The sequence below is a fragment of the Cotesia typhae genome, unplaced genomic scaffold, assembly GCF_013202065.1.
Source record: "Cotesia typhae breed Kobodo isofemale line unplaced genomic scaffold, CoteBio_Ctyphae contig_123, whole genome shotgun sequence".
Classification (NCBI taxonomy): Eukaryota; Metazoa; Arthropoda; class Insecta; order Hymenoptera; family Braconidae; genus Cotesia; species Cotesia typhae.
Genome location: NW_027423715.1, coordinates 1715478 through 1730208, shown reverse-complemented (window position 1 = coordinate 1730208; position 14731 = coordinate 1715478). Strand labels below are relative to the sequence as shown.

General features: G+C 36.1%; 1 protein-coding gene across 3 annotated transcripts in view; it reads left to right on the top strand.

Moving 5' to 3' along the window:
- The window catches only part of LOC141533419 (uncharacterized), a 69487-nt gene that overhangs the window by 15016 nt on the left and 39740 nt on the right, over nt 1–14731 (top strand). For 2 of the 3 annotated variants that reach the window (XM_074252315.1, XM_074252318.1), the window contains one exon: nt 10798–10982. The gene's annotated coding sequence lies outside the window, so the exon portion shown is untranslated. Of the gene's footprint in view, nt 1–7861; nt 7994–10797; nt 10983–14731 lie in introns of those variants that run through there. The other variant, XM_074252323.1, reaches the window with a different exon arrangement.

Genomic DNA, 14731 nt, shown 5'->3' with positions numbered 1-14731 from the left:
AGGCTTCGTTCGAGCAACCACCGTTCCTGAAAAAAATAAAAAGGGGATACCAGAATAAATACGAAAAAAGAAAAAAAGAAAAAAAGGGATGAGAACAAGTACACATACACGGATCTATAGATTTTGCTCCTCGGGTTATAAGTATAGATATCGAACGACGTGCTGGTGCTGGTGGTACGTCCGATATAATCGGAAGGGTCGATCGGAACCGCTATCTCCCCCTTACTCAGCTCCAGGGCCAATTTCCGGCGGCCCGCATGTCCAACCCCAGACCCAGAAACGTGAGAAGCTTTCGAGGTTCTGCCGAATAATTATAGCGGATACTACGGTTAATTGTCTTTGTCTTTGTGGACCAACCAGCGTCTCTAAATGCTCTAGCCGACTACTGGATTTCGGAGGAGTAAAAATTTAATTTATTGTTATTAGGTATTTAGGGAGTGAATTTCAAATTGAAGAAAAAAAAAAATTTATTATTTATTATTTGATGTTAATAAATGATTTTTTGACATTAGATGATTCAGTAAATTTATATTATCAAGAGAATAAGAAAAATTTCATGTCCAGGATAGTCATATGATAAAATCGGATTTTTTTTAGTGAAATTTAGTGTCATTGTGAAGGTCTTGTGACTGCAAGGTTGCTAGTATTTATTAATAGCTTATGAATAATTTATCAACTGTAAATAAATATTCATTTATTTAGATAGTACAGATTTCTGTCAACTATAAGAAAATATTTATTCGGGTCCTTGATTAAAAATTGAGTATACAAAATAAAAAAAAATTTTTAAAGAGTTTGATCCTGATAAATCAAACAGAAATGTTTTTGAACTTTGAAATTTTCGAGAATGCGTATACCAGCAAATTGCATTTTCATTAATTAATATGAAACCTTTCATTGGATGTCGTTCGAGATTGACACAAGTTAACGGGTTTTGGACTTTTGACTCTCGTCTCTCAACTCTCGGTTCTGGGCTTAGTTATATTATTGGATGGTTGCGTGATTCAACCGCTGCCAAGTCGACGACTATTACCGAAACCCATCACAGGAGTTCGGAATTCTACGGGTTTCCAGTAAAACGAGCGACCCATTATTATAAGCATGTGCACTACAGAACCTTGTTATTGGTATACACACATAGATATAAGTACGTGCGGTTAAAACGATAATGTGGGTACGGTGTATATAGAGTATTGAGTATAGAGTCAGCGAGAATGGGAGGTGGGACGAGTTGCGTTCGAAACGAAAAGCCACGACGGTTCATCGACTCTTGTAATTATAATTCCCGCTTTGGCTCGTTAGTCGAGTTCGCATACGATTCACCGAACGAGTGCAGCAGTCAAGCAACCTCCATTTTTTTCTTACTTTTATCCGCCGGATAAATTCTGATTAAAATTATCAATAATAACAACAACAAATGGTTGTTAAAGATGGTCAGAAAATTTCCATCAATAATAACGAAACAATTCCAGTAGCTGGTGATTAATTAGCGAGTGATTAATTAAAAAATCAGGATGGGCTTACACGTGTATCACGTATCGTGTGGCGCGTATCATGTATCATGTATCATGTATAATATATGTAGATATCTACGATGAGAAACTTTTAGAATAGTGTAATTTAAAAATAGGAGAAGCTCGAAGTAGAATGGCGATAAGTTTGTTTGTATGTATGAGAAGCGTAATGGTGATAAGAAAAAAGAAAAACAAATATTTGGGCGTAGCGGGTTATTTTCCCTCGGCGCTTGACACGCCTGAGCAGGAAGTACACCAGAGAACGTGATGCAGGGCTGCTTGAGGATGGGGTGGAAAAGGAAGATAGGATGTACATATATAAGTATATAGGTATAACATTATATGGAGAAGAGCTGTAAGAGCGAGTGGATATCTCAGAAGTAGATCGAAGGGCGGAAGTGTCGAAGCAGGGAAACTTTCAGACGGTCGATGGTGGAAACGTGTGGGACGGTGTCAAGCATCTCTAATGACAACGACGAGGCTAAGGCTATGATGCTTCCATCATCGCCATTGTCATCGATCGTCCTCGTCGATTCTTTGGTTGCTTTTATTCCAAATACTCCAACTCCAACTCCAACTCTTGTTCAAGGAGGACTTTATATCTTTATTCGGGGATAAAGTTAATATTGATTTTTCCGGGTTATGTTTTCGGGTCTTGTGGTCAGAGGTCTACTTTTAGTTCCCAGATAGGACACTCGGTATCCGGCCGATCAATCGGTAATTCGGATCATCAGACTTTTTGCAGGTCGCACTATTCAGAAATTTTTTTTTTTGAGGGTCGTTGCGATAAGAAATTGGAACGGCTAAAAATAAAGTGTCTATTGAATTTCGGCTGAGTTTTATTATAAATCAAGTATATGGTGTGAGTCAAATTTTTTTCTTAATTTCAAGGAATAAAATTTTTATTTTTAATCTTTAAAAAAATTATCCTTTTCATAATAGTTTATTTATAAAAAAAATTTTTAAATATTAGTTAGAAATCTGCTAACTTTAATCACGTAAAAATTTACTCATCACACAATTTTTTTTATTCTTATAATTATATAGATGACACTCGAATCTGTAATCAACAGGTCTTTTCTATATTATTGAAAAAAATCAATTAATATCGAAAAAAAAACATTAATTTTAAGTTAGTGCTGAAATATCTGCAAATTGTATTATCAATGATTAATGTAAAGTTAGAATAATCCACCAGCAAAAGTCGAGTCGATATCAAAGAGTACATAGAGTACAGTGGGTTTGATAATAATTTAGTATTTGGTATTAAAGCGATTTGTTACATCATACGTCAAATAGTCAATATAGACTCACGCCTGTTTTAATTTGCCAGCAGAGGGTAGAGGGTAGAGGGTAGTGGGTAGAGGATGAGGGCGAGGGTGGAGTCCGGTCGTGCGAGTGAAATTAAACTTAATCGCTCGAATTAGTGTCGGTGAACCGTTGTGGGTGACAGGAAAGGGCAGAACAATCGAATAGGCATTGTAGTAGAAGCTGTCGCTGAGCCCAAAGGCATAATGCGCATCCATACATCCAGTATATCCGTCAGAGATACATCCATACATTCATGCATCCGTACATATACATACAACACAATACTCAATACATAATACATAATACGTGATTCATACAATAGATGTATAGACGTACAGACGTACCTACTAGAGCTAATGCCCGGGCACGTCATCGGGTATATCAGTAGCTCGTGTCGAGGGGGCGCGAGAACTTGCACTGTCCTACTATCCGTTGCAAACGCTATCCAGCAGCGGGCTATTCGCGAATCCGAGTGTTTAGCATTTAGGAGAGCCCCCATGGAACATTCAGCACACATGTATGGATCTATATTGCCGTTCTTTGGTATTGTGTGTCAGTATGGGGGACGTAGAACGTGAACAGGCCGTTCAAGGGTTGCCCGGAGATATGTACATGCACCGCAGCATGGCTCTATCTGGCGCAGTAGTCACGTCGCAATGCCATACTAATGTGAGGGTAGGGTAGCTGGCGGTGATGACGGTAGTTGATGTTCCCTTTATAGATATAGATGTGATATATATGTGATATGATGGTGGTTGTACTGCTTGGCTCGATAGGAGTCGAGGACTCGTCTTCCCCTGGGGCTTACAGCTGTCGTATATCCGACACCTTCTATTCTCCCTTTCGTTTTATTCGATAAAAAAAAAAAACCTACGCTCATTCAATCGTATTCTAACGCGCATTAATCACATTACCGCGATGCGTTCGAGTACGAATTATTTGCGGTTTGTTCTTCCATTCCGGTTAATCTTATTCGTTTTGCCTTACTTTTACTGTTATTGTTATCGTTATTGTTATTATTCTTCAGCTCATACTGCTCTGCTTCCACCTTCTCTTCATACTTCTTCGATTTTTATTTTTGCCATGGAGATAGATTTATTTGCGTATTCACGGTTGTATAACATAATAATTAGCTGTACATTGTCAAAAGTATCAACTATTAAAATCGTTATTTTAGTCCCTAAATTTAGAAAAAAAAATATTATATTAAATAATATTTTACGTTTTATTAATAACAATAAAAATGAAATTTTTTAATTTTTTATTTAAATCAATACTCTGTCTAAAAGATAAAAAAATAACAAAAAATTGACAAGGGCTTTTATTGTTAAAAATTTAATTTTTTCCAAAAAAAAAGTATCTTATATTTTTTTCGTATTTTCAATGTTTCACCTAAAATGATAAAAATAAGAATAATAAAACTTTAAAAACGCAAGATATTATTTTTGTATTTTTGTTCAAGTGTAGTGACATAAAATACTGAATATTCGAAATAAAAAAATTTATTCAGCATAAGCAAAGCGACATATTTGTAAAAATTTATATATACTATCGATTGATATTATTTAGATGTCATTGTACTATATATTTATGCCGACGTCGAACGCAAAGTCGTAGATTTAACTTGATGAATTATGGATGAAGTTCGGTGATTAAAAAAACATGAGTTAGTTATTTAGTTGGTTGAAGTAGGGACACTCGGTACATCGCAATGAGAAACAGAGTCACTAAGTCGGCGGCTAATGAGTTTAAGACGAGCCAGAAATGATTACAATGTTCGTGGTATATATAACTGTATATAAATGTGTGTGCTGATGTTGTTTGCCCATTGAATTTTTACGGAGCAATTAATTTGTAATCATTTGGCAACGGTAGTTGTTATTTGTTATTATTATTAGTCTTGAGTTTCAGATGACGATAATGACTCGTGTTTATACCGGGACATTAGAGGGGACAGCTAGGTATACACTTATTAATTAAAAACCGAGAACAGTAGCGCCTGAAATCGTGAATGCCGCGTGATAATTATCGAAGTAAGCAACCGCATTAATTTTTCTTACGAGCAAAGCCACCAGGAACGTCCCTCACGTTTCAGGAAATAAATAACCGTAATAGCCGTGCGGCGAATAGAAAATTGCGCATCCCCCGTGAGGTAGTTTACGAGCTTCGATTATTCGATGACGAGACACAGCGCAAACGCGGCTCAGGCTCCTCAAATAATAAAACCAAAAATTATATTATACTGCGAATTTTACAAAACGAAACAAGTATTGCTTGGAGCAAGCTGTCCATTAAATTTTACCGCTTCTTCTTACGAGTTATGAGTTACAAGCACCCTTGAACTTGTAACTTTGCTGTAATTATTAACTTTTATTCTGTTTGCTAATTGCCTTATTTGTATACTGATAGGAGAGTTTAATTATTATTAACAAATTTATTTATTTATTTGGAAACAAATTAAAAAATTCTCCAACTATAAGAAATTATTTTTCAATTTTTTAATAATAGTTTTACAATGAAAAATACTATTTTAATAAAATAAAAATTAATTATTTAATAAAACTTGCATATAAAGTCTTTAAATATAATTTCTGCTCTCTGTTTTTTATTCTAGACTCCAAATAAATATTTATAAACAGTTAAAAATATTTATTAGCTGTTCTGAACTTTCTAAAATTAAAAAAAAAAAAATTTAATAATTAATAAATCTCATTGACTATAAAAAAAATCCTCCTATCAGTGTGTATCAATAAAAGTCAAAAAAAGTTTAATAAACCCCTCTATGTCTTTCTAAAAAATTAAAAATTCCCCGACAAAAGTTAAAAAGGTCTGGAGATCTTTAGCTAGATTTTAGCTCGCGATAAAGAGACGAAGAAGCCGGATCCAGCATCAGCCGTCAGTACGAAAATACGCGCAATTGAACTTTTCAACCCCTGAAACGTTGTGGTGAGTACTTTCATCCCCCTCGGCCTCTGTCTCTGTCTTGGTCGGGCTGGGAGTCTAGAGCAGCAGTGGCAGCAAAACTCTCTCGGCGTCGCGCGTTCCATTTACCACGTCTCTGTGCTCCGGTGCTCGCAAACTCCTCCACTAACGTTCAATCCCACTCCACAGCATCCAGCATCCACCCTCTGGCACTGCCGGGTCCTTGGCTCTTTTGTCACAGCCACCTTTGTTCAAGCTGTCCCACTCTATTTCCCACCTCCTTCAACATTCTTTCTCTCCCGGCAACTTCTACTTCTTTTCCTCTACTTTCCACTGCAACTACTTCATCCCACTATTATAATTCCCCATACTAATACTAATAATACTGATACCAACTGCTCATATTCTGTCTGTACATATACATACACTTACACATGCATCAAAGAACCAGTACATCTTCACTTGATCATTTTGCTTGAACATATTCACACTCGACTCCCAGATTGATATCTTGTTTTTGCATAAATTTCAATCCTCATTTGTGATTCAGTGTCTGCGGACTATTTCGCAGTTCATGAATAGAGCTGAATTTTCTCACTGCATGTATCTCTTCATACTGGGGAAATGGCCGACGACGTTTTGGTACACTGATAGGAGAGCTTTTTTGATATAAGGAAATTTTTTTTGGAGAAAAGCTACCTTTTGTTTCGGATAAATGATAAAGTGATTTTTTGATTATTTTTTTGAAGAAGCTTTTAATTGATTAATTTTTAATAAAATGATAGGTTAACAAAAAAATATTCTCGATGAAAACTTAAATCTTAGATTGTCTAAATTGTCTAAAAATTTAAGACTGATCTTATCAGCCATTTTTGAGAAATATTATTAACTGATTTCGAAAAAACACACGACTTTCTTGCTCCAAAAAATTTTAAGAAAGATTTAAAAAATGAAATAATCAAATTGTTATAACAATAAAATTTTAAATAGAACAATTTTCTTGGATCAATAATTTTTTTCGTGTATGGATATAACTAACAATAATAATAATAAAAAAAATAAGACAATAACTACATTGTAGAAAATAGTTGAGTGGTCTGGGATAAAAAAAATTGTTCCGGATCAGTAAAGCTATATCTGGGAGAAAAAATCGAGAATAGAAAAAAATATTAGGAACAGAACGATGTAGAAAAATAAATAATATATAAAAATAAAAATAAAAGCTGAGAGAAAAGAAAAAGACATTTACACCCACGTATCGAGAGCCGAGAGATAGATGACATACGTTTTGTGGATAGAGTCTTTCACCCGAGAGGTCAAATCTGACAGCGCTTTCTCACGCGATGACCACTCTGGCACAACTTCAACATTTACCCTATCCCATCTTCCATCTTCCATCTTCCATCCGTCGGCAGATCAAACCAGAATTAAACGAATGGCCACCCCTTTCTCTCTCGATCCACAGATCAGCTCTCAACCCCACGATTCATCCAACTCTCGCGGGACCTTTGCTTGACCGTTGTCCAGTTCTCAGCTACTACTACTACTACTACTACTTCCACTACTACTTCCACTACTACAACCACTTCCACTGCTATTTCTCCTTTATACTTTATAGCACAGCATCCACAGCTTTTCCTGCCTTCAATTTATTCGCCAGCAATCTCTTCCTTGTTGCGGCCCGTGAGAATTTGGAAGATCTAAAACTGGTCCATCGCGAATTATCGGAGGGGATGTTACCGGGAGGGAATCGCTTAGTCCAGTCAGTCTCAGTTATTTCGTCAACGATTACACAAATACTGTCGCTTTTTATTTTATTTTGTTTAGTTTTACTGTTTTTTGTGTTTTTAGTGTTTTTTTAATTACAATCTTTGTCTTCCCGCGACATTGTTGTTCGTCGCGGGGATAGAAAGATTTTTTTCTTTTTCAGGACTTGTGTTTTTGTTATTTGAGCCCAGAGAAATTAATCTGTTGACTTTCAAAATTTATACATTGTTTCTCGAGTAAAAATAATGAACTTGCATTTTTAATTTTAATTAAAAATCAATCTTCATATTTAATCAAGGTTAAATTTTTTATTAATCAAATAAAGTTATCTTGAGCTTAGTGTTGGTGCAAGTTCAAAATTTCGACTCGGGTTCTTTGCTAAAAAAAATAAGTTTGTTAAAATTTCTCTGGGATTAAATAATAACACCCGGTAATTACTCTTACTAACACTTTGTCGCTGTTTGCCAAGATATTTTCAGGTATTTCAAAGATAATAAGTGTTGAATTAGTTAATACCCTGTAATCTCCGTTATGTACCTGTGTTGATGAAGGGTTTAAAGTAGACTTTTTAATTCTGTATTAGTATAGTGTACAGTATAGTAGTCAGTTAATATTTTCCAGTGAACTCTATTCCCTCGGATATATAGAATAAGAAATAACAAAACTAAAACTATTCCTACGCTCTACTCACTTTAGTTCTCTATCGTTATTTTTTTGGGCTTTGCTCGTTTCGAGGGCAATTTACCGCATGAACAAAATTCCCAACACCGCATGATCCTCTGGCAGGTCAACCGCAGAGTCAACTGCCAGGCGAAAGGTCGGGTTATTTTTGTAAATAAAATAAAAGCTAGGCTCTGTATTACACTCTGCTCTGTAGTTTTCTTGGTGTTAGGTGGTGGTAAACGACTAAGTTTTCAGTACAACTTGTATTTTGTAAGAGTAAATATAATATAAATAAAAGTTAGGAACTATAGTTGAAAGGTAAATTCCCATTTTGGAGCTCGCGATGTTTTACTCTTTTGATGTTTTATTTACCGCTGCCTAGAAAGCCCACTTTTAGCCTCGTTGACCTCTCTCAAAATTATGAGTTCTTGGAGGTATTACTGTCCACTTTTACTTCCGATTATGTTCTCAAACTTTTTATAAATAAAATTTTTAGACTTTATTTTATTAAATCAAAGTTTTTAGTTTTTATAAAAAAAAAAAAAAAAAATTAATTATAATAATATTTTATACATTTTAATAATGTATTATTATTATAATTATTTTTAACCGAGTATTAAAGATACGAAAAAAAGATAGGATATTTTTTTTCTGGGAAATTAAATTCTTAATTAAAAAAGCCCTTATTAATTTTTTTCTATCTTTGATCTCTTAGACAGAATAATGTTTAAAAAAAAAAAAATAAATGAAAAATCTCAATTAGTTTCAAAGACTAATTATACGATAAAATTTTATTTTCAAATCTAACTTATCAAAAAAATTTCACGGATCTGCGGATAACCATTTTTCGATTCCCAACCACCATTAAAGGAGTCTCAGGAATCAAACGAGTCTTTCGCTTATCTTTTATCCCCATAACTGGCTGATCCTGATCATTTTCAGTACATTATATATCTGCGAGCTTATTTTACTCTGTACTTATATTCGGTTAATTTGGAGTGTAAGCGCAGCGTGTTAGTGACACGGATACGTGACAACGACACTTTGGACTTAGACTTAGAGTTTATTCCCACACCCACACCGATAAAACAGTCTATCACACATGGGGCGTCAGCCAACCACACCATAAAGTGTCTGTCTCAGTATCTGCGAGTGTTTCAGGTTTTATAAGCCAGCCCGAGCCAACTTCTCACTCCCCACTGTTAACTTGAGCTGTGAGTGTGTTGTGTGGGTGTAGTGGCGCTATCGTGACGACTTAAACTCCCTACATACTCCATCTATGTACTCTATACTATATATACTATCTTCTATCCCTTATTCGAATCCCCAGCGACGTCTTAGACTAAGAACAAAGTTATAAAAGCGGTAAAAGAGGTAGCGAACAAACTCTTGCTGTGCTGGTGTTTGCTGTCGTGGGTGTACTGCAAGTTTGCGGGCAATGGAATCCAGAGAAGGAAGGAAGAAATGTAAAAGAGGATGAGTCTTTGTAACTTAAGCTGAGGAGTGAGATAAAGAAAACACAAGGCGGGTGGGTCAGTGTGGAGACATAACACGTGAATGCGCCGTGTCGTGTTCCAGTTGGAAAACTACGTCAAGGAGTGAAGGAGTCTACATATACACACACCAAGTCAGACAGAGAAGAGAAGAGGAGACACCAACACACTTGGAAGACTCTGATGGTTCTGGTTCTAAGAAAGCCAAGAAGCTTTAATCCGTAGAGTGTTGGCGGTAGTCCAGACACAGCTCTAGAGGAGCGTGGTGAAACCCGCCTGCTCATGGATCCCCTCGATGTCCTATCCCGGTGATTGGTGAGGAGAATGTAATTAGTGTCTTTGCCTCTACTCGAGTACAGAATAGAGTAGAGACTGCTACTGCTACTGCGGCTGGTTTTCTTGCTCCCTTTGGCTTCTCTGAGCTACTAAGCCGCTACATACACACCACTACATTATATACATGATTACTCGATACACTATCGCTGGTTACTGCTCGGCTATACTGGTTTAATCTATGATCTGGCTGGTGTAGGTACAACTATGTATCTGGGTGTTGGCGCTTTAAAGTTCCTCTAATGTTACGGGCACGACTTGCCATCCGACGGCTCGTAGACACTTTGAGATATTACTCCTACCGAGTTATTTTATTTTTATACAATGTAAAATATAAAACCGAAAAGTTTGCTAAGAAATACCGGAATTTTTCGGAGCGATTTTTGATTTATGAACCGGTTGTTGAAAAGTTTTTTTTTTTCTTTGAAAAATTTAATTGCACGACTCATAATGCGAAGTTCTGTCATTGAAAAAAAATTTTCTTATTTTTTTATAATCTATATTAAACTATTTTTTTGGTTATTATGCATGAAATATATATTGTAATTTTTTTTTACTTGATTCTATCAATTAGCTACATATTTTGATAAAAAATTAAATGAGCTGTATAAATTGTAAATTTTTGAATTTTTAAAATTTAAACTCTAAACTGTGACAATTAACTTTAGATTCAAAAGTAAAGAACCAACAGATTAGCACCCACCTGAGACTATAAATATCCCAAAGTAGTATAAACGTACCTGTTTTGTTCACATGTTTATTTGGTCTATTTTTATTTATATTTATATTTCTAGGGTCGGAGACGTTTTTCTCGACATTCAAATTACCGAAGGGATTTATCGGCGACACAATCGAAGCTGTGTGGATAATGCCAGGGAATGTTTTATACTTGCGACACGACAATTGGTAGACCCTTGGGATGAGAGTAGCAGGTAGCAGATTAGTCGCCTGAGAAACTCACGAGTCAATTCTCCTCTGTGTAAGTTTAAGTATCTAAGTATATATATTTATACACAATCCACACGTACAATATATTGTGTTGTTAGATTGCGCAAGGTGCCGTCGGCTCTCACCAGTCTCAGTCTCAGACTGGGAACTGAGAAGGAACCTTATGTTGCGGGCTATTTTAACAGCGCTCCTATTATATTGCCCACTCACTTATATACTCTTCTTTATTGAGAATTAGACTCAGTAAGATAATATATGTTGAGTATTGTCTGGGCGACAGAACCCTTCTCATTATTCCCTACTAAAGTGGCTATTTAAATTTAAAACAAAACCCAAGGTCACTCAGAGTCTTTCATTTACTTATTAAAATTCAAAATTTCAATTTTTCTAAAATCACTTTTTGAATCTACGAATTTAGGAGGCCAAAAAAGTGTATTTTTGATTATTTTTTTCTGAAGAAGCTTTTATTTGATTAATATTTATTTAAAAGTTCTTTTTTTTTTTTACAAATAATTATTTTTCTAGCTTCTGTAAAAAATTCTTGACAAAATGTTAGGTTCTCAAAAAAATTATCAATTTTTGATAAAAATTTGAGTCCTAAATTAATTAATCTTTAAATCGATTGCTATAAAAAATATAGTCAGGAAAATGAAAAAAAAAATTAGAAACTGATCTTTACTTTTAAAAAAGAGAACATTTTTCAAAAATTCCAAGTGCGTATTTCCTCAAGCAATTTTAATCAAATAACACTAAAAAAATTTGTTTATTGTTAAACTTTGAAAAAGTATAGGCTCCAGATGGACTCTTGCAGAACAAAAAGACAAATGAAATAAAAGAGTGGAGTTTAGTTGGTTTTTGTACGGGATCGGTCACCACTCGAGAAGTCACTCGTCCATTTCTTGTCGATCGATATCACTCTTTCTCTCCATTCTCAATTCGACTACAGTAAACTCTTAAACGATATGGAGCCGTATACGTATTACAGAGAGTACACACTATAACTAGCATTGCCCTAATACGAGTTCAAACCGGATGAATGGGCGCTGTCGTTGATTGGGATCATTGTAGGGGGTATTTTATCCGCCAAACATGGACCGCAGCTCTGCTGAGTACACATCACACACACACACACACACACACATCCAATTATCAGGTACACACACTCACACACCAAGAGATATATTGTAGGCTGTACGTCAGATGAGAGACAGACAAAAAGTTACGATCAAGTAGGGCTCCTATGTGCTCATATAGTGAGCAAGTGTGAGTGTAATTGTCGGTGTGTGGAAGTATATTTATGTCCGGATGAAAGCTGAAACGGAGAGCAGAGCAGCAGGCCCCCTTCAGAATTTTAATAATCCCGGCCCCCATGTATGGGGTCCCCTTTTTTGCCTCGTGCCTGGTGTTATACAGCACCCGCCTCCTGCAGAGCAAATGTTCCCGATCTCGTCACGGGCTTGTATTGATACGAGTAAGAGTAAGATACAGAGGCTGTCTTTGCTTCGTTTTATAATAGCTTCCAATCCCGGTGCAATTCACGCATGAAATACACTCTACTCATACATTCACACATACTCACACATGCATCAGTAGTTTTAGTTAGTGATCGCTATAGAAGGATGACGACGGGATTTCACAAACGCCCGAAAATTATTTCCGCTCAATCGTTCATTTTTGGTGGGACTGAATGTCAATGTTATATGTGATGTGTAAAAGCATATATGAGTTTATTAGCGTAGAGCATGAGCGGGATTTGAAAAAACTTTTTATGATTGGTTTCATTTCAAGCATTGATTACTTATTTTTACTGTTCAAATTCGATAATTCTTGGGTTTTATAGAAAATTTTTAGCAACTTGATATAAATTGTAAAAATTGAGACAGAATTATTTTTAAAATATATTTAATATTTTCATTCAGAAAAAAAATTCACTTCGGGGATTTTTTTTAATAATTCAAACAAAATCCTCGGAGTGAATTTCAAGGATTAAACCACTTAAAAATTACCCACTCCTTGAGTTTTTTACGGCGCAAAATGACCCACATGTACGTACACATACACTATATAAAGAGCTCGGTATTACAGAGTTATATACTGAGAACGGGTTTGTGTGATAGGCGGCATTTATCTGTCAGCATGTGTGACGTCGAGAATTGTCGGATCGTTGATAACTCCCCGGGGTCTTCTTATATAGAGCGGCGACGCGTCAACATGCAGCCATTTGAACGAGCTTGCGTCGAGACTTGCTATTACTATATACTATATACTTCATACTACATACTTAATAGTACCATAGAGCGTCACCGTAAGGAGTACGCGGAATCCAAACCGTTCGCGGAAGTCGCCCGGATGTTTAGAACACTTGAGCGACGACAACCAGCAGCCAGCTCGCGATCAAGACGCTTTCAGCTGAGCATTATAACGCACACACACACACACTATTATCTATAATAGCAAGAGCAATAGTAATAGTGACACGTACACGTGTACCTTTACTTCATGGAGAAGTTTCGTTGTCTCTTTAATGGAGCATCCTCTATACCACCGGCAGCGAGACTCCAGACTACAAACTACAGACTAGTGACTAGACCAGACCGATTGGAGCTGTCAATCGATATCGATCTCTTTCACCGTTACCGGGAAATTCCATCGAAAACCCACTGGCAGAAGCTCCCAATTCGCTTTTCGCTATTCTCTATTTGGTATTACTATCGGAATCGGAGTAGAGGCTGCGATATGTTCACCGATATATATACTCGCGCTTGCGCGGGGCAGGGGGAGGATCCAAACTTCCGAGTACTCTCTGGAGGAGAGACGAGAGACTGTACTGCTTTTATTTTGTTTTACTCCTATTCAGACCAAGTAAAGACGCCGAAGAAGGAGGAGGAACTTGGTGGGTCACTATCACCAAGTCCCGGCAAGGATCTGATGATACCGAAGAAGAAAAAGAGAGAAAAAGATAAAAAGCTATCATATATACATATATATATATATATATATATATATATATATATATATATATATATATATATATATATATATATATATATATATATATATATATATATATATATATATGATACTCCCGGTTGCGGGATGTTGGATGTTCGAGTTGGAAAGAGACCGACACGTTTAAGTGTGCATGCCAGCTGGTATTGGTTTGGCGAGCAACAGTATGGGTGAATTCTGTCTGGATCTAGACGCGGGAGAGACTGAGAGAAAGGAGGGTTGATTTTTAGGGAGAAACAGAGACAGATGTTGGGCTATATTCCGCCCTCGGTTCTCTGTTCTCTGCTTGCTGTTAAACTCGGTATCGGGCTGAGCCATTGGCGTAGTAACCGGCACAACAGCCGTGTCTCAACTCTGAGCTGGTGAGCTGGAGCTGATGGCGCGGTCGCGTGTATTCACGCCAACACATGCACGCACGTGCGCGCGATCACAAGGGGTCCCGGTCCCGGCCTCTCTACTTATTTTACTGACAATATATATATATATGTGTTTGTATGTATTAATGGTGTATGGATGTATTTATATAAATGTTAGAGGAATGAAAAATTGTCGAGGATTTATTTTTTGAAAAATATCAGTTTTGTGTTTGTTAAAAATAGTCGGAATTATGGTTTAATTGAGATTTTTTGAGTTATTTTAGTAATTTGATTGAAAATTCAAAAGTATTTTTTATGTAAGCTATTGTGTTTTTCGATTGAGTGAAAAACATTCACTCTCAAGCATTTAAAATATTTTTTTTTTTATTGGAAATTCAATACTTTGGTAAAATAG